This window comes from Linepithema humile, chromosome 1 (assembly GCF_040581485.1).
Source record: "Linepithema humile isolate Giens D197 chromosome 1, Lhum_UNIL_v1.0, whole genome shotgun sequence".
NCBI classification, from domain to species: domain Eukaryota; kingdom Metazoa; phylum Arthropoda; class Insecta; order Hymenoptera; family Formicidae; genus Linepithema; species Linepithema humile.
The window spans coordinates 19,312,592-19,337,396 of NC_090128.1; the positions used below are offsets into that span (position 1 = coordinate 19,312,592).

Sequence of the window (24,805 nt, forward strand, 5' to 3'; positions counted from 1 at the left end):
GGCCCGTCGGTGCCGTGCGTGCAGAACACGCGCCGCTCTCCGGTGACGTGATCTCCGTTATAACGCAGGACTGTACGCGGAACAACGTAGCGCGCGCGCCGCAGCAACGGCGGCGATCCCGTATATCCTGTGTATCCTGTGCATCGAGATACGCGGGAGCGAGGGAGAACGAGCGGAAGCGAGACAGATGGGTATGCAGAGGCGCGCGCGATCGCGCCACGTCGGGCGCTCTCGGCGAGTCTCGTGTCATGCATCCCTTCTCATTTCGTGTCGGACTGCCGTAGTGAACGTACGAACGACGGCGTGCCGGTAACGCGGTTGCGCGCAGCGACACTGAACGGCCGTGGCGGGTACGCCTCAGTGTACGACTTGGCGCAGCGACGGACGACACGGTACGGTGTGCGAATCCCCGAGATTGACGCGAGACGCCGAAGTATTACATTTATTCCGCCAAGTGTTAGCGCGCGAATGACTTAACCGAGCGACTGACTTCGGTGGCACGCGTGCAACCGATCGATCGTCATAACCTATTCGAGTGAAGAGTCCGGATATCGGGAATCGTGCTCTTGTGTGAAACGTCGCTCTCCCGCGAATCTCCGTATATTCGTACGGCTCCGTTACGACAACACAACGACGACGGACGACGACGTCGCCGACGGGCTTGTGCTACATGAGTGCTTCGGACTGCGACATCGCATTGCTAAGGGCGGACGACTACCTGTCGCGAGGATTTCATCGGCGGACGGGTTCCTTGTCCTCGTATTGGTGAGTAATTGGAATTTGATGTCCTGCTATCGTAGAATAGAGAGAATTCCTATTATATGAGATCACAATTAACGACGATAACAAGCGGAGGAAATGCGGTGTAATTTGTGGAAAGGCACTAATGACTAAGAGATATAACGAAAGAGATAAACAGTGATAAATTGTGATAGGTTATGATTGTTTACATGCACACAAATCATTCGGACAAATAAGATTATTTATGGAAGAAAAAGATATTATTAGTATATCTTTTGGGATATTACTAGAACGTTTTTTGAGCTATTATTGGAATGCTCGAAAAGGTGAATTTTTGTCAGATGTTTTTGTCTCGCAATCGCGTTGTTGCCTCGATTTGAAAACGCGACGATCGCGCGCAACTTGGCGCGTTTGCCGCGCGTGATTTCGTCCCCACGTCTTTTTGTGTAGATTTAATTCCATTGTACTATTTATACATACATATTATCTTATCTATTCTATCCATGTACCTGAACATTGAAAAGATATGATCCCGTCATTAGGGCATTGGTTATAACGTAAAAATCAAATTATCGGTTTATGATTGTCATTACCATTCACGGAATGCATTTTGTTGATTTGCGATGTGGTCTCGAAAATCGAGACACTCCGCATAATTTGCATTAATTTACGCGCGCAGCAAGATGCGTTGTATCGAATTACATTTTCGACATTCGATCGATAGCGTGCTGGGCTTCCTGTTGCCCATCATGAAAATTATATCGAAACGTTTGCACATTCTAATAAAAGTCTACTGCGTATTCGTGAAATTTTGGTGACAAATTGAAATTCAAATTAGCTTGGCAGTGGTTCTCAGTAGTGAAACCATGCGTACTAAAATACTTATCGAACAAGCTATCTTCTCGCGCAACACATGTATTATTTAAAAAATAATTTTTCATGCAAGATTTATTGCAAAAGAGCTTGTCATTTCCAAACCATTTTAAATTTATATTTTTTTGAAAGATGGAAATTATGTATGATAACACACACGCGCACACATAATAGAATGATATTTTCTAAAAATAGGAGTTTAAGACGATTTGAAAATAAGCTCTTCAATCGATTTTGTGATATGGGAACAATATAAATAGTAATAAAAGGAAATTACGTTACTCTCCGTGAAACGCGAATGAATTTCAATCTAATAAGATCGAAAACGGGCGCACAACCGACCGGATGAGGAATCAGTGGCGAAACAAGGCACTTACGAAGAGAGGGTACGTCGGGCACTTGGGCGAGAGGCTTTTGCGGGGGGGTACGTACAGGACGGAAGAATCAACGCGCGCGTGAATCAGCGCAGGCGCGTTCGCCGAAATGGAATAGTATGACCGAACTCGAACGAGAAAAGGGAAATAGCGACGAGAAGGGCGAAGGGAATGAGATGGTGTGGAGGTGGAGGAGGATGAGGATGAGGATGAGGAGGATGAGGAGGTGGAGGAGGAGGAGGAAAAGGCGACGGAGGGGTGTAGGAGGTAGCGAGGGGCGCGGAGGAGACGCGGGGGCGAAATGCGGCGTAGGGAACGGGCGGTAAGGGGGCGGGGGTCCAAGGCGTTGCTTGCTTAATTACTAAAAGCTAATCAATTCCGGAGGAAGTAAAGTTTAAATTGCAAACTAAAGTATAGCTACCCTCCCCCGGACGTAACCCTGCAAAGCGATATTACCGCTCGCTGCATTCTGCAATTAGCCCGTGGTAAATCATTGAAGGAAAATTATGGCCCGCGTATTCGCTTCCGAGCAAGTGGCAGTTTTCATAGTTGAAAATATTAGCAGCGTGGTTTTATGGCTCGCTGTTTGATTTGATATTTTTCGCTCAATGCGATTCCTCTGAACAATACATTTATCCCCGATATTGTACTCTTACCGTAATATAAAGATTGCGCAGAGGCTATTTTAGAGATTGAACAATCTAGCAATTTTCTTAAGAAAATCACTTTTTTATGTAAAATCGATTTGTGTTAGACGATACATCGGATCGCACGAAGACAACGAAGTAAGGATTGCCGAGATGGCAATGGAAAACGTGTCGCGGTTCTGAGTGGGACGCGGGGGAGGTGGGTTGGAAGATGGAGAAGAGGGTTGGATGAAGTATACAGTACTGGAAACAAGCAATAAAATCAATGTCGTTTCCGGCGATTCAATTCGCAAGACACATCGCACAATTTCACATACAATTTTACGGCAGAACGACCACGACTCCTATTTACTTCACGGCCGCCATCCCCCTTTTCCCCCGTCGGCCGTTCGCTAGTTCACTCGTTTCACCGTTCCTCGATTTTGCCTTTACCCCTATTTTTTTGTACAAAATAATTCAAGTTTGCTTGTTGATTTGGTCGGTAAATAAAAGAAGATTTCACGAGACAAGAGTTTTGCAAAAATGATAAGATTATATAAAAGAATAATGGAATTATTTCGTTATTTGTTGAACGATTAATGCGAACGTTAAGGATGGATCTAGACGCTTATCAAAATGCTTATCGTGAACGTTAGTTTATTTTTTCGCAGCGCCTAATGCTAAACTCGGGGAGAAAGCTCATTCGTGATTCTCGAGTTTGGATTATCCCTTGCTCCTTGGCCGGGATCGGATTCTTAATCGGTGAGCACTGGCCGGAAAATAGCCACTTTGCCCTGGCACGAACGGGCGCGAATCTACAAGCGCTCCTATCGCCTGTACCATTGGTCGCGAAACAATGGAAGGGGTAGGTGGAAAAAGATCTCTACTCCGAAAATCCTTCTTTCGGGAAACGGAGAATTAATTGCATTTTTGCAATCAAAAGGAGACAAAGTAAAAAACAGACCAGATTTTTATGGTGTACCACTCTGATAGCCCTCGGATATCGCCGACGCGACTTTTCAATCATAAATTCATTTAGAGAAATTCGTTTATCGGATGATTAAAATCTTCCGTTCTAGTTCGTTGGCTTTTCGAGCGTTTGATTTTTTCAGCTTTTGAGGTGTTAATTTTTGCAAATTAATATCATACGCTTTGGCGCGCGGTGTGACGCGATTGTGTGCCGTTCATCCGGTCGGCTGCTCGTACGTGTTAACTCGCGTGCGCGTGTGCGCATGCCAAGAGACGACGACCGTGTGCCACGACCAATCGATATCGGCGGGTAATAAAATTTGAAAGAATGTAATTCCGAGAAAAGTAGAAAACGCAATAACGCTTAATCGTATTTGCAATCTGCATCCTATATCTGGATGGAGTGGCGTTGAGCGGACGACTGTGCGACCGATTCGATCTGCGATGCGGGTGTCATAATCGCAGCGCCATAATATCATTTTTATCTGGCTTCGATATCGATTACATGCACGCGCCCGCATCTCATCGCGGTAATCGTCGAACGTACCTGTGCGGTAATAATGTAACTAAATGCGTACGCACGGGATATTATAAGGCATCCCGTCATTTATCTCTTATTGCTGAATTTTTATACGTTTTATACGTTTATAATTGTCACATGTCTCTCTCTCCCTCCCTCTCTCTCTCTCTCTCTCTCTCTCTCTCTCTCCCCGATATTTTCGAATTTTATCGAATCTTTGATTACGCGCGACGGTTTCCTTTTCACAGTTATACAGCAGTAATTAATCGCGCATAAATAACGGACTAAGCGGACTATTATTACATGCGCGATATTAGCGTATTACGATATTGCGTATCACGATATTACAATATCGCAATATGAATATTTATTGCCGACGTATTGTCCGTTCGTGTAATTAAAGTGGACGTTCCATCGAGTTGGAAATTGAGTCAATCAATACGGAGCTCGCCTAATTATCAGCTCCCGTTTAGACGATTTTTCGTTCGCTTCAGATCGGATTATCATGCGCCGGCCTATCAATCGCATAATGATGCAACGCTATTGTAGACGCTCCCGATTGATGTTTCAATACGCAGAAACGACCGATAATAATTATCCCGCGATCTAGTATCAATATTATTATTAAAGAGAACAAAATATCCTCTCGTCCCGAGGATAAATGGCGGCGGTGAGTTTCCGAAGTAAATTTTCGGGATTTCATTTGGAAAACATAACGTGCCCGGTGCGGTATTTACGGGTTCCATTAGGAAGCTGTCAGTCGGTGATCCTGCGGCGCATCTTCGTGCTGCACGTATCTACGGGCCGGGGCGGAGTGGCGCGACATACGATGCAGCGGTGCACAAGTCCGTGCACCAAGCCACGAGACACTATACGTTCCGATGGAGGACAAGCTTATGGGATGGAACGTTCATCCGCGGTGATCCTCCGAGTACCGTTTCTTTCGGCTGACTTCCAGTTTCCCCGCATAGGCGTCGATCGAAGCGCGAGATTCTCGCCGCGAGATACGACCGCGCTCGCAACTTGTTATTCCACTCCGTCATTCTTTATTATTTCTCTGCAATTTCTCCCCCTCCTCCTCCCCTCCCCCTCCCCTCCCCCTTTTTAATATAATCTTACGGCAAACAAATTTGGTTGAGTGAGAAACTCTATTTTTGACGCGTGGATTACAATTCAAATCGAGCGACGATGTGACTCTCTCTCCCCCCCCCTCTCTCTCTCTTCTCTCTCTCTCTCTCTCTTTCTCTTTCTCTCTCCTTTCTCTCTCTCTCGACGAACTTTCTCTATGAATGAAACATCTCGGTCGTCGATGGTCCGCGATTTGCCTGGAATTTGAGAGACGGACCGCTACCAATTTGCGCACCAAATCCAATTACGGTTACGATCGGACAAAAATAACACTACATGATGACACGTGTGTTTTTGAGCGTTTTTCGCCCACCTGAAATAACTCGACTACCGCTGGCCGGGTTGTTACGAAATTTGATATCCCACGGAGAGCTCCGCCGCGGTTTCAACGTCACGGGATCGAAGGCATCGCTAATAAAAATGTTTCCAGGATGGCCCCAATTCGGACAATTCGATTATTTATTAAAGTTTTGTTTTTTTTCCCCTTCATTTTTTTAGTGACGTGTTATATGCGAAGTTGCCGCGCTGTTCGATTGAACTTAAATTTGTCGTAAAACAATTTACCGCGCCAATGGATATCTCTTTTTCGTTTGACACGATTGTAAATAGTGTCCACTGCTCTGCTTAGTAGATATCGATTACTCAGTATCGTCGGCTAACTGCACAATCTTTATTGGAAGTATATACGTAACCGTTCGTCACAATATGAAATTACCATAAGAAAATTTAGAGGTTTTATTTGTTAAAAACTGTTCTTTTTTGAAAAATTTTTAATACGTCAGGTGCAAAGAAGTGAATTGACATCTATCTATAATATCTTTTTTTCGATATCGGATTAAAATTATAATTTTATTCTGTATCAAATATACAATAAGGTTGCAATCGTAATCTGATATCGAGGGAAATTAGAAAATACGATTCTGTATGTCTGAGTTTGACATATTATTTCGTGGAAATTGATGAATTATTGAAAGGATTTGGTCTTATTTTTAATAGCTCTATAGTTCGTAGTAGATAAAATCAATAGTTCTGTTCTTTAAATCAAAGAAAAAGGTTGAAGAGAATGGCTATCGAGAACTCGTTTATCATTTTTCAGATTTTGAAAACTTCAAAATTATACATAAATTCTCGAAAAAATTTTAAAAGTTAAAAATATCAAACATAATTGAATTTTTTTATTAAAAATAAAGCTAGAACTTTTAATATTTTAGTTTTTATAATACACATTGTTTTACATATATTAGTTGGTATGTTATTGCAAGAATTTTAATATTTGCCGATAGTTGCAAAATTATTATGCATAAAAATTTTTGAAATTAAAGAAGGATAAAGATGAATTTTGCTTTTCCTTGAAAAGAACAGATTTAATATCTAGCATTGATCGTTCGTAGCTGCGACCGGACGTATATCGCAGCGTCCAACACATCAAGAAAATCGAGTATCTAACATTGGCAGATGACGATCGCAACACGTACCCTTGATTTTTGTGACAAGTTGATATTCAAGTTTCTTCATATTTTCCACATACACATACGATCGACATGATGACGATACAAATACATGATTATGTTTTCAGCGTAAATTCTTCACACGCTTGTTTTTACGATCTCTCATTTCAGACACGACTTTTTATTCACTGAAATAAAAAACAATTTTCATATTAAATTTTGTTCTTCGCGCAAACTTTTTCGGTCAAGATTTGTTAAAATATGCTCGCGCGCGAGTGTGCCGATTGTCGTATATTGTTTTCCACATTTTGGCAAATTTACGGCTCAATGTTGACAAAAATGCGTGATATTCCTAAGTACGCGCGATTAAGATTACACAATTGAAAATGTGCGAGTTGCAAACAGCAACGTGCAAAATTTCATTAAATGAAAAACAATACGGATTTGCAACCAAGATTAGTTGAAAGCTTCCCCGAGCATGGTCGGTCCCCATCAATTGTCGTTTGATCTCATGCAGAGCAATATTAAAGTTTAAGTTACGCGAGCCTATCCGCGTTATTGTGTTGCACGTAATAGTTTTTTATTCTGGTGAGTTTACAGTAACTGACTTGTATTTGGCTGCGAAAGCAATCGCGATAAGAATTTCCGTAAAAACTGAAATTATGTACAAAAATCATCGCAAAGTATCGATGTTCTACCGTATTTCGACGTACGAAAGTTCGAGTTCGGGGATGAAAATTTGCAAGAGCGATCGTGCAAAATATTTATGCTAGAATCAAGATGGCATTTTGATAATTGTCATCTCGTCTATCATATGTGCGTATGCGAAATGTGAGAGAACTTGGATATGAATTCTAAGCATGGATCAAGGATGTATACTGCGGTCCGCGACTGGCAAGGACATTCCGATTTTCCTGACGCATTGCATGCTGCGGCATACGTTCGATTACACTTGCAAACGATGAATACTAGATATTAAAATCCGTTCTTTTCAACCGTACTTCTTTAGACATTTTGTGTCTCAGGGAAATATTAAAAAAAAAATCTATTTTTTTGTATTTTTTTTAGATCTGTATATATCTAAAACATGTGTAAAAAAAGGGGGTGTAAAGGAATTTTTTGAGATTTTGAAAGTTTTAGAAGTTGTATGTTATTGAACAATGCGCAGGTATAAGATTTCTTAGGCCTTATTAGGCGGGAAAATCTTTTCAGGAAACCTTTTGACAGACCTTTTTAGGAAACTTTTTTTCGGCTGACCCAAATCGGTAAGTTTTATAACTTTCAGCAAGTTATTTCAGTTTTTACAATAGCATACTGGCTAGGGTGTGTAAAAATGACATTTCATACTATAAGATATGTGTCAGTTTGAAGTGTAAATTTTTACATAGGGTAAGTCAGGGATAGATGGCCATACCTTTTTAAAATCATTATACAACCTGATTTTATTGTCTAAAAATTCTGAAAAAATCATAAAAGTGTATTTTATAAACGAGTTTATAACCTCAGAGATAAATTTGGAAATATTAAATATTTTACAAAATATTTTATCTTTTTCAAATTTAATTTTTTCGCCATCTCTTCCTGTTGTCCGGGATAGTTGGCCAGTCAATTTTTATTGCGAAATTATACATATAATAAAGGAAAAAAAAAAAAAGACTATTTTAAATTAAATGCTAATTTAAATTTAGATTTAATTTAAAAAAAAGTTTTTTTAAATACTATTTTTTATTTTATATTGTTAAAAGATACTTACTCTAACACAAAGAAAAATTTTCAGAAGTACAATCTGAAAAATTTTTACAAATAAACAATTTTTATAGAGTTTAACGTTTGACAAGGTTAAAACAATATATTGTCAATTAATACCAAGTTGCAATGTTACATCATGCCGAAATTTTGAATTACTGGCCATTGGCCACCTATGCCCGACTTACCCTATTTAATGTGACATGTAAAAGTTCATGAATTATTGAGAGTTTTGGCTTTCCTTTTCAATAAATAGATTCAATTACAATTGATCTTTTCAGCTTTAAAAAGGCAGAACTCCTTCTAGAATTTTATGTACAACTTTAAAACTCTTAAAATCTGATAAAATATAATGAAAGAATTCTAGGACAAATTGAGACATAGCGTGAATCTGGCGTTTCAGTTTGTCTTGAACCATTTCCTTTAGTTTAATGACCAGAGTTGTTTGTTTTATATATCAAAAGCAATAAAATTATGAAAAGTAAAGCTAGAACTCGCAATAGTATATAAGATTTCACGAAATAATACACCAGCTTACTCACATTGTGATTTTTGCGTCTTTTTATCGTTGATTTTATATCGCTCCGTTTTTAATTCTCCTGTTTTATTTTAATTTGTACGTAAAAACGTATTTATCCGCACGATGGATAAGTACCGTAATCGGTTAAGTCCCCTGAAATATTTACGAAGACGCGATCGATTAGCTATCGAGTATTGCGTAATTATCGGGCTGCGCGTATTCCGGATAACTCAGTAATTAGGAATTCGCACGATGAGTTGTTCCGAGCGTAACAAACGATCTTCATGAGATTGGCGTTTCGCGCGCTTGCGCGGCCAACGTTGATAACTTTATTAATTTACGTAACGATTAATGCAACCGCGATAATTAGTCTGCGTTATGTCGGCCGCGGTGTGTTCTCGCGTCGATATAATAAACCGTGTTGCGCGCACAAATATAATATTACGCAAATCGTCATTGCTTTCCCGCCGCCGCTGTTGGAAAAACTCGCTTTTTGTCGCGCGAGTTCAGGTCGATCGTCGACGTTGTCGGATGCGATGGCCTGATATGGAATATTAATTTTCGCTAACTCACCAACCTCTCACCTCTCCCTCTCGCCGATCCGTCGTTCTCTCCCCCCTCCCCTCACCCTTCCGTCATCCCATCACTCCGCTCCTTCGTCACAATTCTGTGTCCCGGCCCGTCCCGTAGTACAATGTTTTCCAATTAACTTTATTCGAAATCGAGCGAACCGCCGCGCCGTTTTCCACCCCCTCGCGCCCGCCGACCAGTCGCACCCCTTATTCGCTACACTCGGTCGTAATAGCCGGATTCCATGTACGGAAAAATTTACGAAATACTAAAAATATCGAAAATCCAGAACGCGGTATTTCATAAAAATGCGCTTAATTTTCGCGTCCTACGGGAGATAAATGTTGAAGCAAACGCTTGTTTTCGTATTCTGTTGCTTCGCACAATAGTTAAAAAAAAGAAAGAGAAAGAGAGAGCGCTTGGAAAAATAATGTAATATCTATTTACGCGCTTCGCAAACGACTGTCTTTAACTTTTAATGACGGTAACTGACGTCAGCAATCGACTTTAAACTCATCAGTTGATTAGCGCGTCTCATCCAGCGGAGATGCGTCATAGTTACCTTGAGCGGAAGTCCCGTATTATTTCGTTCGCGCGAGGTGATATAAAGTTAATGATATTTGGTGCCGTCACGTTCCGAAAGTTAATTCGTTCTCGGTATTAATACGGAGAGTGCATCCCCGATAATGAGATTGCGTTGTGCGAGGGGACGGATATAAGAGATAGGTTATAAAGCTGGATCGTAATAACGTATTGTCTGGCCAGCCAGCGCGCGTGTCGAAAACGAAACGACTTGCGTACCGCTATGATCCAATACATCAAAAGAAGAGAGATGCGCGAGCTAGTTTTTTCATATTTAATAATTTTAATCATACGTAATTCAACAAGCAATATAAGTCGCATTCAGGACTCGTATTTAATGTAAATTGATACAGTATACTTATTTCAATTTTTAATAGCAAATTTTCCATTATCGGAAAAAAGTTTATAATGTATAAAATGCTTTTAATATAACATGAATAATCTTTTTCCATCTTTTGCATATGTCATATGCAAATATGCTAAAATTTTTGAAAGGATTAAAGGAAAATCATCTAGTTAATAATTTTAATTAACTGTAATTCTTGCAAAATAAAAGTAGTGGCGCATAATCATAATTCTTTGTATCATAATTGTGGCTTCGAATGCATTAAGATGTTCCGAACTCGATTAGCTTTTAAAACATGAACTCGTGTATTTGGAGCATTGTCAACACTCCGCGCGCGACTGTTAAAATGTTAATAAATCATAGCCGCAAGTCGTAACCGCAATTTCTTTCGGAGTCTGTATGACGTCGGCGGACTAAAAACCGTACCTTTCAAGTCTAATGCACGGGCCTCATAAATCGAGGCGGCTTCTTGTCGCTGGGCCAGACGATGCGACGGTCCGGCCGTTTTTAGTTCCGCTTCGCTGCTATTATTGCGCCGCGCTTATAGGTCAGAAATCCACTCTTATACGGAGAGATATTTATACGCTATTCCATTTGGGGCAATCATGGATGAAACAAGTTGGAGAGAATTTTCGCATTGCGACACATATGTAAATTATGCGCGTTACCCTGTACAATTTTTCCTCCGCTCGCAGATACATTTATGCAAAAATCTTTATTTCTTCTGCTTCTATTTTTTTCCTACTTATTCGCCGAGAGCTTTTACCCGGCATGTTTGAGAAAATTTTACCTCCCATAACATCAGGTTTTTTATGATCGAATCTTACGTGAAGCCATTTAGCACAGGCGAAGTAATATTCCTGTACTTTATTCATAGTCATCCCTTTATATATTTTATTCGCGAATTAAAAATTTATCACACGAAGTCAAGCGTAATTTTTTTTAAACTAGTCCAGCGTACTTTTCTCATTCGCCGCGCGAGAATCGTAGCATTGGGGGACTGAAAACGGATTGCACGGTTCAAAGTAAAATTGTCGGTGTATCGGCCAATCATGCGCGGCGTAAAGAAAAAAGGTATTGACGTCGCCGGTATGCAGCGTGGCCAATGTGTTAATTAGACGGGTTTTCTTATGATCTGGACGCGCAATTACCGGTTTCTCCTCTCCTTTTCTATCTCACGCGACATCGAGAAGCGATCCATCGTCGTCCATCGGCCTCGTCCAAGAGCCGTTTCTTCCGTGAAAAAGAGACGTGACCGGCCGTTCGGAAAGATTCAGATAATTACTTTCGCTTCTTGAGCGCACGCTTCGTCGAGCCCGAGCCCGAAACAACCGTATCTTGCGGTCATGAATTTAATTAAATATTTTCGTGGCCGAATGTGTCCGTTCGGCCGCGATTATCTCGCTGTTCTTTCGCGCGCGGAGAGACGAGGCAATTTACTTTTTTAATCTCCGTAATGAATTAAACGCTTTCCCCTCGGTCTGGCTGCTCGCGATGGCGCCTCACTCCAACTCCAATGCTACCCCCCCGTCCCCCGCGGCACTCCATTCCGTTCCGCCCCCTGCCACGCTGCTGTATTAGCTTTTCCGATGGTTCTTCGTTGCCCATTGAGCTTTGTCGGTCGCGATAGATATGCGCGCGTGCAGCTGTAGAGCGATATTGGTTGTTCGAAGAGCGCGATCGCGATAATTCGCGCCACCCGCAAATGGCCGGCACAAACAAAAAAAGAACCAAGTTTTTCCCGAAACAATTTTTACTCTAATTACTACAACTTTTACGCTAATGAGAAAAGTGGTCGATTTAAGAATTATTAAAATTATGTTTCCACCACATAATATTCTTTGGTACGAATTATTTTAATTATTGGTGCAGAATGTTCTGAAGATAGCAAGTTAATATTTTATGTTGCAAATTTTTTTTTTTATTAATTTACAGTCAATTTTGCCTTTACAAAAATGTCAAAGAAGTTCTTAAGTCGTAAACGTTTGAAACGGAAGGGTTTTCGATATCTAAATTTTAAAGGTATAAAAAGATACATGATGAAACCTTATTCTTTATTTAATTTTAAGTATCCTTCAACAAATTTATAATTTAAGGATTAATTGCAAAGTCATTTAACGTTGCAAATTAAAAATTTGCGACAAGTTATTTCTTTCGACATTTTCTTTGAAGAAATATTAATTCAGATCGGTCGAGGAATCTGTGGATAAAAAATGGATCCCTCCGGTGGATCTGAATAATCTATATATCACAAATTTAAAATATTAAAATTACATCTTGTATTTTTATATTTTTTATCACATAAAATTACCTCATTTCTTCCTCCATTCTTTATACGCAAAAGTTTCGCTATATTTTAATAACGGCTCGTGGATCTTTTTCACTTGTCCGGTTGTAAAATTGACTCAACGTCATTCGACATGCCGTTACCGCAGTTTCTTCGATCAATCCCCGTCCCTGACGTGAAATCGGTGCTTCCTGATGCACTCAACGATGAAGAGAGGAGAGCCATGTCGGCAAGTATATATCGTCGCGTCGTCTTCCTTCCCTCCCCGCCCGGGGGGGGGGGAGGGGGGAGGGAGGCGGATAACGGATAACAATCGGAGTAACCAGCGGGAAACCACGAGGGAAGACAGTAAAAGTGGCCGCGCGTTGGGAGCGCGCGTTTCCACCCTCGCCACGGAATCTAATTTCGTCGAATGTCATCCCCGAGACCTCGGCGGCGGCGGCGGCGGCGGCGGCGGTGCAGCGATCTGCATCCGAGCACTCGAATCGCTCGATAGCGATTTCCAGCTAGCGGCAAACGCGGGGGGGCGAGGAGGGGGATGGAGCGTCGGGGTCGCGAAACGGGGGTGGATGCGCTGTCCATTTTCCGAGGAGAGCGCCTCGTCGAAGTATCGAGCCCCCGGATCGTGCCGGCTATAATATATTTTTTATCTGATCGAGGGGATCGTCTTTATGGAGGGTGTTTCGTGCAGGCTCCGGGCAGTGGCAGTGTACCGGGTAGCGCGTACGTGTCGACGACCACCGTCGTGCGTCCGCAGGGACGCTCAAAAATATTGATAGTCGGCTAATATCGAGTGCAAAAATTGTCGATGTCGAAAGTGCTCGTTATCGGGATTGAAGTATCAATATTTCGGCATATGTCGTACTCGCTGTCTCCCTTTCACTCACTCATTCTCTCTCTCTCTCTCTCTCTCTCTCTCTCTCTCCCCCTCTTTCTCCATATTCGCACGTGGACGTACTTTAACTCCGATCCGTAATCCCGCATCCACTCGGGGCGCGCGTACTCTGGACTTTCGCGAGTTGCGCGTGTTTGCGTACGCAGCCGCCTATTAGGGACGGTGTATACTGATGGCTGCTGTTTCCCGAGCTAATGCGGGCGGGCAACCCTTTGAGCTGCGAAAATTCGGGGTGGACTTAAAAGCATGCGAGAGTGCCGGGTGGGCGAGTGGAGCTGCTCTCATAGATGACGGAGTCGCATCGCGATACATCAAATAATAGCTTTATATTGAATGAAGCTTCACATATTTAACGAATCTCCGAAAGTATACTGCGAGCTCGCTTTAGATCGGAATGCGCATCTCTCGTGAAAATTGAAAAGTTCAGCTTCAAGTTTCCTTCTTTTATTTTTTTTTTGCGCGCGCGCGCGGATTCGGTACCATTAGATTTCGCATAAATCCGACTTTTGAGAACGAACGCCATAGCAGCAATGACGTCGACGAGAGGAATCTACCGGGTGATACGCGCGCGTATATAGGAGAGCCGGAGGGTGAAACACTGAGCGTGAGGGGCGGTGCGGAGGATCGACGGAAATAGGGGATAGTCGCAGGTGGGGGTCGCGGCGGCTCCGCTAAGGGAGGCTGGCGGGACGGGGAACGGTCGGTATAGGGGATTGAAAAGCAATTTCCCCGCGACGGGGATGCGCGGGATGTGGGCCGAGCTTTATATTAATGATCCAGATATATTATCGGACGTGACCGAAATTGCTGTCAAAAAACTCGGATATTGGAGCGAGTCGAGATCGCGAAACGACCGCTCGCTTACTCTCTTCTTCCGCGTGGGCTTTTATACGTATATACATACATACATATACATATACATATATATATATGTATATATCTATATAAATAAATATATATATATATATACACGCACGCACATTTACACGCGAACGATGCCGCTGATGGAAAATAGCATCGATCAAATAGCGCGGGAAAAGTCCGGACTTCACGGCCGTTTAGGCGTTTTTGCGCGCGCTTGTAGCAAAACTGTCACAACGAGGATGGATCATTTGTAAGCATCCTATTGAGAACACTCAATCCCGCATGATTATTTCCGCTCTTAAGATTACAGTTTCTCGTGTTGAATTTTCATAGCGGCGAGCGCGCTTATACATTCTCGCTATCGATGTCATAACAATAGCTGTGGAAAAATGAACTCTCTCTCTCTTTGCGTCAATTTCGCGTAAAATATTGACTTTGAGAAACATCTTCAATCTTAAAGGACGTGAAGCGCGACGTTGTACGAGTAACGCGCGATATTCTCGTACAACGCTTATCGAATCCGTGCGTGTCGAGTGCGCATAATAGCCGGATAGGTATTTTAGGGACGCCGTTTATGCGGGTAGGTTAAGTAGGAAAACCTGTCTTGCCACATATGTATCCGGACCATGTCTCATGCGAGTTTGTGATAAGCAGCTGCGACGCGGCTATGAACGTCTCAAAAAGATAGCGCTTACGCATACATCCCCTATGCCTAACACCCATATCCTTTTGCCGGCAAAGATAGCTCGGCGATTAGCGATTAAGTTCATTACGGTCGTTAATGAATTTTTTAACGTAATGAGAGCGATGTTGGGATGGTAATTGACCGCTGTTATGGCTCAAAGAGATAACATTTGCGCATACATCCTTTATGCTTCTGGAGTATTCATGTGCCTTTCGCGAGGATACCTCTGTAAATGTTGGTAGAAGTTAATTAACATGCATTATTTAACCAATGTTTATTATGTTAAAAAGTTCATTATGATCAACGATTTTCATCTTTGTGTGTGTGTGTGTGTGTGTCTGTTTTTTTTTAAGTTTAATTAAAAAAAATTAATGGGTGTAGATAATTACCGAGCTTTAAAAGCCCATTACGTCAAACGAGAAAACACGCTGAATAGGAAAATTAAAGACAAATGGCTGATTATTGCGTAATAACGAACATTTTGACACAGTAGGCGTTGATTAAGCAATAATCGTTAATTAACTTCCACTAATATTTTAATCTTAAAATAAATTTTGGTCGGAATATGTCTGGAGAAAATTTGCGGCGTGAAAAAATCAATGGATGCTATACATTATTGCGAAAAATGCGTCATTACAGGTAAGATACAGCATTCTGAAATCTTTTCATTTATGGAAGGACAATGCGGTGGCCGCTTGAATGGCTGATTATTCCGTAATGAGGCATCGATTACATCGCCGGGCAGTATGGGGATTCGGCTCACCGTCGTCGATCGTTGCACAAGCGGGATATAATAGTGCCAGAGTTGGTGCTCTAGTCTCGATTCCGGATCTCAAAGATCGCTTTTCGTTGGTCCGTATTTATATAGCGGTATACACGGATTTGGTAATACAGCCTCGTTGACCGCCGTCGGTTGGTCGAAGGGTAACGAGCTTGCCTGTCCACCCGGTCGTTGAATCGGACGTCCATGGACACTCGCCGCGCGAGAGGGATGGCGGGGACGGCGAAGGGGCGCCGGCGAGTTTAACTCACGGGCCCGGCTATGGTCGGCCGGTAAGGTGCTTGGATAGGCGTAGCTCGGATTTCCATATCTGGGTGATTGTAATGCACATTTATTAGCTGGTAACGAGAACAGGCCGGGAGTTAACGTTCGGCCAGGTTGCCGCGCGTATTTATATTTATGGCCGCTGTCCCTAATGCGATTAGCTCGACTACGTGTTTCTCCCTTCGTCAGCTTGTCGTGTCGTGTCGTGCGTTGGAAGGCTTCCGCCTCTCCTCTGAGCCAATCAGGTCTGGCAAGCCGGAGTTGAGCGTGTTATATGTATATCGATGCATATAACGCTTTTAAGGTATCGTAAGTTGGTAGGTAGTCGGCGTTAATTAAAGTCGTTAGAATTCACGTTTTCATAAATTGCTTGCCAATCACAGCGCCTTTATTACTTCGTTAAGACGTATCTCGCGAGAGAAGTTGATAAGTAAATTGCTTCCCTGCTGTAATTAATATATTGGATCTCTTATTTGATATTTTATCCGTGAAATAAATATGAGAAATTTATCATGTCCGATATATCCTTGGATACCATTAATTTTATCACCCGTGTGTGCACTCTCGTATAAATATTTAAATCGTAATCCCTAATGGACCAAATGAACTTGTTTCGCGACGGCTGTCTAACCCGATCAATTGTTTCCATCAAGCAAAATGCATTCCGCCCGACGGAAGCCTCGGCGGCGATAGCTGCTACGGCTAAAATGTACGTCGAGTCGACGTATCACGAGCGACAGTAAACTTCCACTATGGTTGAGTGCACAAAAACCGATCCTGCCGGGCGAAGTAGTAAGGGAGATTCTTCGACCGGCACTTTGCGCGACGCTGCAGCGTCGTCGTCCTCGTGGAAATCGAACGTGGCGTGGCGTCGCGGCGAGGCTGAATCGAGTAACGGCGAAGTGAGATACGGGGATGGATGTGTCGGCAGAAGCGGATGGGGAAAGACGGAGGGAGGGGGATGAGTGGGTGAAAGTGGTTTGTCGAGCAGTGCGAGCCACCAGACGCGGCTTGGCAAGCGGGGCGAAAAAAAAAAAAAAAAGATAAAAGCTACTACTATAGAAGATAAAATAATAATAGCGCGATAATGTAAGATGGGACGACTAAAGAGAGCATGTTTTGGCTCTTCCCGGATTGACAGCCCACATTAAGCCTCGTGCTTTAACTAGCGGTCATAAAAAATTTATATTTCAAGTTTTACAAAAAATATATTAGACATGCAAGGAAATTCCGTACATTTTCTCTTGATAAAAGTTTTTCTCTTGATTATATTATTTTATAAATAATTGAACTTGGAATTAAATTTAATAAAATCAAGAAATTTCTTTTTTTCTTCTTGTTAATTTATCTCTCGTTTTTTATTTTAGTATTATTATCATTTGTTTTCATTGATGGAAAAACAGCACTTTACAACAGCAAGATCGTGACATAAGCGCAGTGGAGGAAAAAAATAAAAACACTTTTCGAAAATGGCACAAGTAACGATTATGCGGGATAACGAATTAGTGAGTATTTAAATACGTAATGGCGATAACGGAACGGAACCAGCTATGCGTCGCATTAGCCAGACTGCGTCTCGAGTGCGCCGCTACTTGAAGCGAGATTGCAGGTTGCGCCGGGGAACAAGGAACGGCTCCGTGCAGCGTGGGGATGGAAGAGATTCTATGTGCGGTCGCGAGGGGCACGAGAGGGCCCTCGGAGATCAGTAGGTTGGTCGAGGGCTGTGGGTAGGGCTGTGTCTGTACTTAGTTAGCGGACAATGCGGCCTCTAATGAACAGCCAGGGGCGTCCGACGCGGCTTGTGGCGCGCTGCGACGCCGTGCCCCGACGGAGCAACCAGTGGAGCGCGCCGACTAGTTTGAGACCGTCAGATTGCAATACGCGTGGCGTACTATGCCTCGGCGTTAACGCCGCCTAATGCGATGCACACTCTCGAGAATATCGTAATGCGCGTTAATGTTGCCGTTCTGCGCGCTTTAGCACTCGCGCGCTTAGCCCGCGTGAATCGCGCGGGCCACATAATGCACTCGGCGGCGCACAGTGGGGCCAAACGACATTTCGTGTTTCAAAAAAGGCTACAGTCTCGAAATGTTAACCGATTTCGATGCTTTTTTTTTTAAATGAAAGCTAACAAAATTTGCAATAACTTTGTGGAGGTAGATTTTTGTTTTTTATTTTTTTTTTATTATTAAATTACACATAAAACAATTAAATTTGTAAAATATAATGACTGAACAGCAAGTAACTCTTCAACAGTAAATATTTTCTGTAACTTAACATCGGGCACTGATATAGTTGAAATTAAACATTCAAATCCTGATTTAGGAACCATAAAGTTTGACCTAACTTCACAAAATGTTACCTTAACAAATAAAATTGATATGATAAAAATAATATAAAATTTTAATAAATTAGTAAATTAGTGAATTAATTAAAAGTAACACTAAATTATTATTATAAATTCGTACTTATTAAATAACTATTGTTCGTCAAGCAACAAGTTTTGAGCTTCCGCATCTATTGGAATTGGAAAATGCTTCCATTCGTTACGAAGACTACTTATGTAAGGATCCGAAGAGATCAAAAGTTTATGTACAATGTTCTCGTTTGTGGCAAATCTGTTGTGTTTTCGTGTATTAAATTCTCTAAAATGTTTAAAATCTTTGTTATATATATATATATATATATATACGTGCCTCTTGGGCCTCCTCAGATAAATTTTCTATTGGAATTAGAAATGATTCTATTATATTTTTTCCATGAATCAGAATTTTATGCACTGATGCTGGCATATAATACCAACTGTACAAATTCACGTACAGTTTTGCTGTTTCGGAAGCATATTTGCCAAATTTATCAGCATCAATCTTTTTTCCACAAGCAAGTGTTTGAAGAATTATACCGAACCTTCTAATTAAATTTTCATCAATACCAGTTATGCTCGAAGTGATTTGAGGATCTCTAAAGAACCTTCTAGCAGTGTTTCCATTGTTACTTGTTCCAGTTCCTTGTTTTGGAATATCTATATGTAAACCCATCTTTTCTCTAAATTGTTTCTGAATTCTAATTTTAGTTGTTTTCATTATTTCTTTGTCTTCAACATAGGACGTTCGTAACATACAAGGAGACACATACAATATGAAATTCTCGTATGTTTACTTCTGAACCAAAGCACTGCGCTCGAATCGGAAAACTTGATACTAACGCGAGAATCTTCTTAATGTGTTGGCTCACGATCGTTTTATGTCATGATGTAGCCATAAATTTTTTTTTCGTGCATTTTGACGAACGTCTTATGTTTAATGCGTCCCATGTTTAACACACATCCTATGTTCGACGAACTGATACACGGCAAAGGAAACATAGGTAGTGTTATTCACGTTTAATGTGCATTTAATGTGATATTGCAAAAATATAGTTTTTGCAAAATTTATATATTGTAGGATAATTGTTTGATATAAATATAAATAGTTTTCATTAGTCTTAGTGTTTTTCATTAGTTTTTTATTAGTTATTCTTTCATTAGCCGTAGTATTTTTAAACCTGTTTTTAAGTAATAAAGTAATATAAAATTAGTTTAGTTATTATTCTTATTGATTATTAGTCTTATTATTCTTAAGTTTAGATAATTGCGTTAATACTCGTTTCGCTACATTTTATAAAAAAAGATAAAAATAAAAATGGAGAATATCAACATAAAAAATAGAGTACTTTGCAATGTTGTATTAAAGGGAAGTGAAAGAAATGTTAATAAAATTTATAATTATTTTCAACGTATTTTCACTAATTTACTAATTTATTAAAATTTTATATTATTTTTATCATATCAATTTTATTTGTTAAGGTAACATTTTGTGAAGTTAGGTCAAACTTTATGGTTCCTAAATCAGGATTTGAATGTTTAATTTCAACTATATCAGTGCCCGATGTTAAGTTACAGAAAATATTTACTGTTGAAGAGTTACTTGCTGTTCAGTCATTATATTTTACAAATTTAATTGTTTTATGTGTAATTTAATAATAAAAAAAAAATAAAAAACAAAAATCTACCTCCACAAAGTTATTGCAAATTTTGTTAGCTTTCATTTAAAAAAAAAAGCATCGAAATCGGTTAACATTTCGAGACTGTAGCCTTTTTTGAAACACGAAATGTCGTTTGGCCCCACTGTGCGGCGTCTCTCGTCCCGCGGCGCACTCGGGCCGCCCACTTTTGCTCACGATGCTCGCCTTATTACGCGTGTCGTTGCATTACGCAACACTGTCGCGAGATACGCATCGTCACGCGACAATGGTCGTCTGTGGATTAATCGAGAGGCTTATGTCGAGTCACGTGAAAGGTGGAATAAGCTTTCCTTTTAGCTTGCGTCTACTTATTGATTTCATTAACGTCTCGATAAAAAAAAAAGACGCATGTATAATTTGGCGTTTTTTTTATTAAGCATAATATTGTATCTCCGATGGAAATTTAGATACTAAATCTCACCATTAAAGACTTATAGTTTTTTCCAATCTTGCAGCTTAGCATGTGCCGTTACCGAGTCTTTTAATAGTTACCATAATGGAAGAGAAAATTGACGGGCGGGAAAAATATTGCGGCGAAGCTCGGCGTAATGCCGTGGCGCGCAATATCGACTCGATAGAGAATTAGACGGAAACTATACGGAGAAAAAACGCGACGCGGAATGGGCGGGATTGAGTATCACTGGCTGCCGCGACGGTCGTAATTAGATTCAATTGTCTCGCGTTAAATCAGTGACTGCGCCGCGCTGCTCCGCTCCGCGTCGTCGATTCCCCATTCCGCGCCGCGCGTCTGTCCACCGCCGTCCGCTACTCCTACGGCGTGGCTCATTGAAATAACTCGGCCGCGACTACGTAACGTACGTATGTACATACGGAAAATCGAGCGCGCGCTTCACTGCGCTAACTTGAAAGAAGGTTCCGCCGTCCGCGCGTCGGAAAGACACCATTCTTCGCCGCGTTCTTTGTTGCATCGTGTCCCGCGAGTCGATTCCGCCCGCCAAATCGCATTACATTTTTTTCATCTCAAAAACGTTAACATCAGTTATATCTATTTACATTTCCCTTTTTTTTGAGCGAGCAGTGTCGGTTTAACGTGAAAGTGTTCTCATTGTAAAAACGATTTTCAATTAAAATAATGAATATTAATAAAAGTAAATAAATGCAGTAATGTAAAACACATTGACGGTGAAAAATCGTCAAATGTAAAATATAATATACATATATTTTTAAATTAGCGCACGTAGATCGACATACCGTAGACGTCGTCCTATGCGGGTCATTTAAAAACCCGCGTCGCCCTTCTACCGGGAAAAAATTCTTTTGTACGGCAATTTAACGGAAATCAGCGTTAACGATCCGAATTGAAGTCATCAGGAGGAACGCGGGCTGGGAGGGAGAGGATGCGGGGGAGAAGCGGATTGGAATCGATCCGGCGACGACGTACGGCGTCGAATGTGCCCGTGCCATTCGAGTCTCCTGAGTGGAATTAATAAGAGCGAATTAATAACGAAACATACCCTCCTGCGCAACCAATCCACTCCCTCTTCCCCGACCCCATCCCACGTTTCCACTGGCTTAATCTCTTTACGCGCGGCCACTCGGCACTCGCCTACAAAAGCGGGAAGACTTTCGCAGCGCGAACTCGCCGCCCGAGTTTAATGAAAATAGTTCTTACGTTTTTATATACCTACCTACCTACCTGCGGATCTCGGTCGGCCGTGAGGCGGCGGGCGGGAGGGGGGGACTTGCGCGCGGAGCCTCTTAACGAAGATTCTAATTAAGCGAATCTTTTATTAGCCAAACCGCCCTCCGCGCGAGATTCCCAGTTTCTATCTGCGAGCGCTCACAATGCCTCGTGGAAGTATCAGTATCCGCTAGACCGAACGGTGCTTCATAAACCGCGGAGATGAAAAGGGGAACGCCGGGGTAATTCCGAAGGGTTAGCGTGTACACGTATCTCTGATTAAATGCGCCGTTCGATTTCACATCTCGCCTAAAGCGGGCGTGTCTTGTGTTTTGCATCTGTTTCGAAAAGGCAGTTTCGAAAGCTGTTATCGCGATATTCCCTCCACCTTTTATATAGGCGATAGTCGTTCGCGTTACATCGACGATACTGCCGATCGCGCGTAGTTTTACGAGGATATTCGATACCGACGCTTTGGAGATCGGCGGCTACAGCGGAAATTGCAAACTGCGAGTTAGCTTTCTCTCTCCCTCTCCCTCTCTTCATAGATACTTCGTTACGTGCGCCACCACATGCTATCCAAAACTAGCTAGAAAATCTTCGAAATATTGCGTCGTCCATTGGATTATTGGACCTCCGTATTGTTTGCTTGTCACTTCTACCTGAATGCACGAAATTAACATGTACTTCAGTCCCGTGCGCACTTTTCCATCATCGCGATAGAGTACAAAAGGGATTGCGAGGAGGGCAGCCGAAGAAAAGGGACACTACTAACGGCTGCGACGGAATTTCCATAATTCCAGCTTACAGAAAACGACAGATTTTAGCGTTGATGTTCAGTTTGTACCGGGTGTATTATTTTAAGTGGCGCTGTCTGTATAATTCAAGACCTGTGGTGCAAGTCGGACGAGACGATGAAAGACGAGGAGGACGACGGCGTGCGGAGCTAGACAGAGAGAAAGAGAGAGAGAGAGAGAGAGAGAGAGAGAGAGAGAGAGAGAGAGAGAGAGAGAGGCAGGGAAAAGAGAGAGAAAGTAAGAGGGAACGAGGGAGACAGAGACGGAGAGACAGAGAGAGAGGAGAATAGAGAGACTGAGGGTGTGGGAGAAGGTCGACGCGGTAATGGCATCGTCGTGTCGCCAGCCTCAAGCTCCAGTGATCCTCAATCGTGCGAATTCGTTCGCCGGAAGCGCGTATGAAGGCGCTTTGCACGCGGGAGTAAAATTTCGGCAGCGAATTCGAGTCAGATAAAATTCGACAGAGTTCGAGGATTGGATGGGCATTACGGCACTACGGCACTACGGCGCACGCGGATGAGAGAAATCGAGTACGTGAATCGTTCCGTGGAACCGCTTAGTCGCTCTTCCCCGATACCGCGGCGATGGTTAATTCAACGGAATTTACCGACGTTTGTGCGCGGGTTGAATAGCGTATAAATTTTACCGAGCGAGACGCATTACTTTCTATTGTGCCGTGTTGCGGTCGTCCTCGCGATACGAAAATCTTCCTCGACCTTTCACGATAGTCGTCTCGATTTGGCCGCGTGCATATTGATAAACAATAAACGATAAGTTGCGAAGCGTGTGCAGTAATTTTAGCGCAATATATAAGCTTATATATATCGCGAGCCTTTCAGCCATTGATAATTTTCAAAAAATAGGAATATTTTATGTTAAAAGTCCAATAAAACGCAACAATAACATTCTGATTTTTTTTTTTATTGTAAAATATAAAATTGTAATATTTTTGATTTGTGCGATCGGATGATAAGCTTACTGAAGAGTTGATTCTATCTATATAAATTTTTGTCGAGTTATAAAAGTTTAAAAATTTGTGTTGCGTTACTACGCAGCTTATCAGCTGATCTGTAGGTTTGATTTAAATCGGGATACAATTGACACAATTCGATATAATTGTTGATAACTTTGCACAGAAAAGTTGCTGCCAAAACAAGTTTTATTTAAAAGTTGAAATCACTTTCAATAAACTCGGAATTATTTATCTTGAGTGAGTAATTTGCGAGATAATGTCATTTAAATACAAAAATAAAATTAACCCTTTTAATAGCACAAATATGTGAAACAGTGACCAGTGCATCGAATTTATAGATCAGGATAGTATGTGCATTTATCGCATGTAATTTGGTGTGAACGACTATATCCTTTTATACGCAATTGCAATAAACGTTTTTTAGGCAATATAAATATTATTCAGACATCGTATATAGATATATTTATAATTTTATATCTGTACATAATTTTTATCGCATCAGACAAGGTCGTAGAAGAACAGGGGCAGAATTCTAAAAATCCGCGACGCTCACGACGGTAGCCGATTGAGTGTATTTAGCGATAACTGCCACGATATTTAAGGAACGATCGGATCGCCGTTGATGACGCCCTCGCTAATGCGAGGGACGGACACGGTAAAGAGAGGACGGGCGCGACGAGGGGGGTAGCGACAGAAAGGGAACGAGGACCGATAGACGTAGGCGCCGTCCAAGTTGCGCCGTTGATTGCACCACAAAGGGTGCAATTATGCGGCCCTTCAGCAATCACCGCGCATTCTGCCCGCCATTTGACCCCTCCGGCTTCCCCCTGCCGTCTCTTATCCCCTTCTCTAGAGCTGCCAGTCCTGAAACCAACCCGATTTTGTCCCGCGCCCGCGCGAGATATATCGCTCGGCCGAGCGGGGGCTATCGTGTCTTTTTATTTAAATGCACCCAGTCGACGTGTCGACGTGCACCGGTCGACCTGAATGCAATCCGCGGCGTCGATGCGATTTAACCTGCTGCCGTGTCGACGGCGCCACGGAAGAAATCTGTTAATGAGCGATTGTCGCGCTTTCGAGATGGGGATAAAAGGCGCACCGGGCTGAAAATT

The 24,805-nt window shown here is 42.0% G+C and overlaps 1 protein-coding gene across 1 annotated transcript in view; it reads left to right on the plus strand.

The window, feature by feature from the left end:
- Positions 1–235: 235 nt before the first annotated feature.
- The window catches only part of LOC105675249 (LIM domain only protein 3-like), a 57,520-nt gene continuing 32,950 nt past the window's right edge, over positions 236–24,805 (plus strand). The window contains exon 1 of the mRNA XM_012372245.2: positions 236–765. The gene's annotated coding sequence lies outside the window, so the exon portion shown is untranslated. The remainder of the gene's footprint in view (positions 766–24,805) is intronic.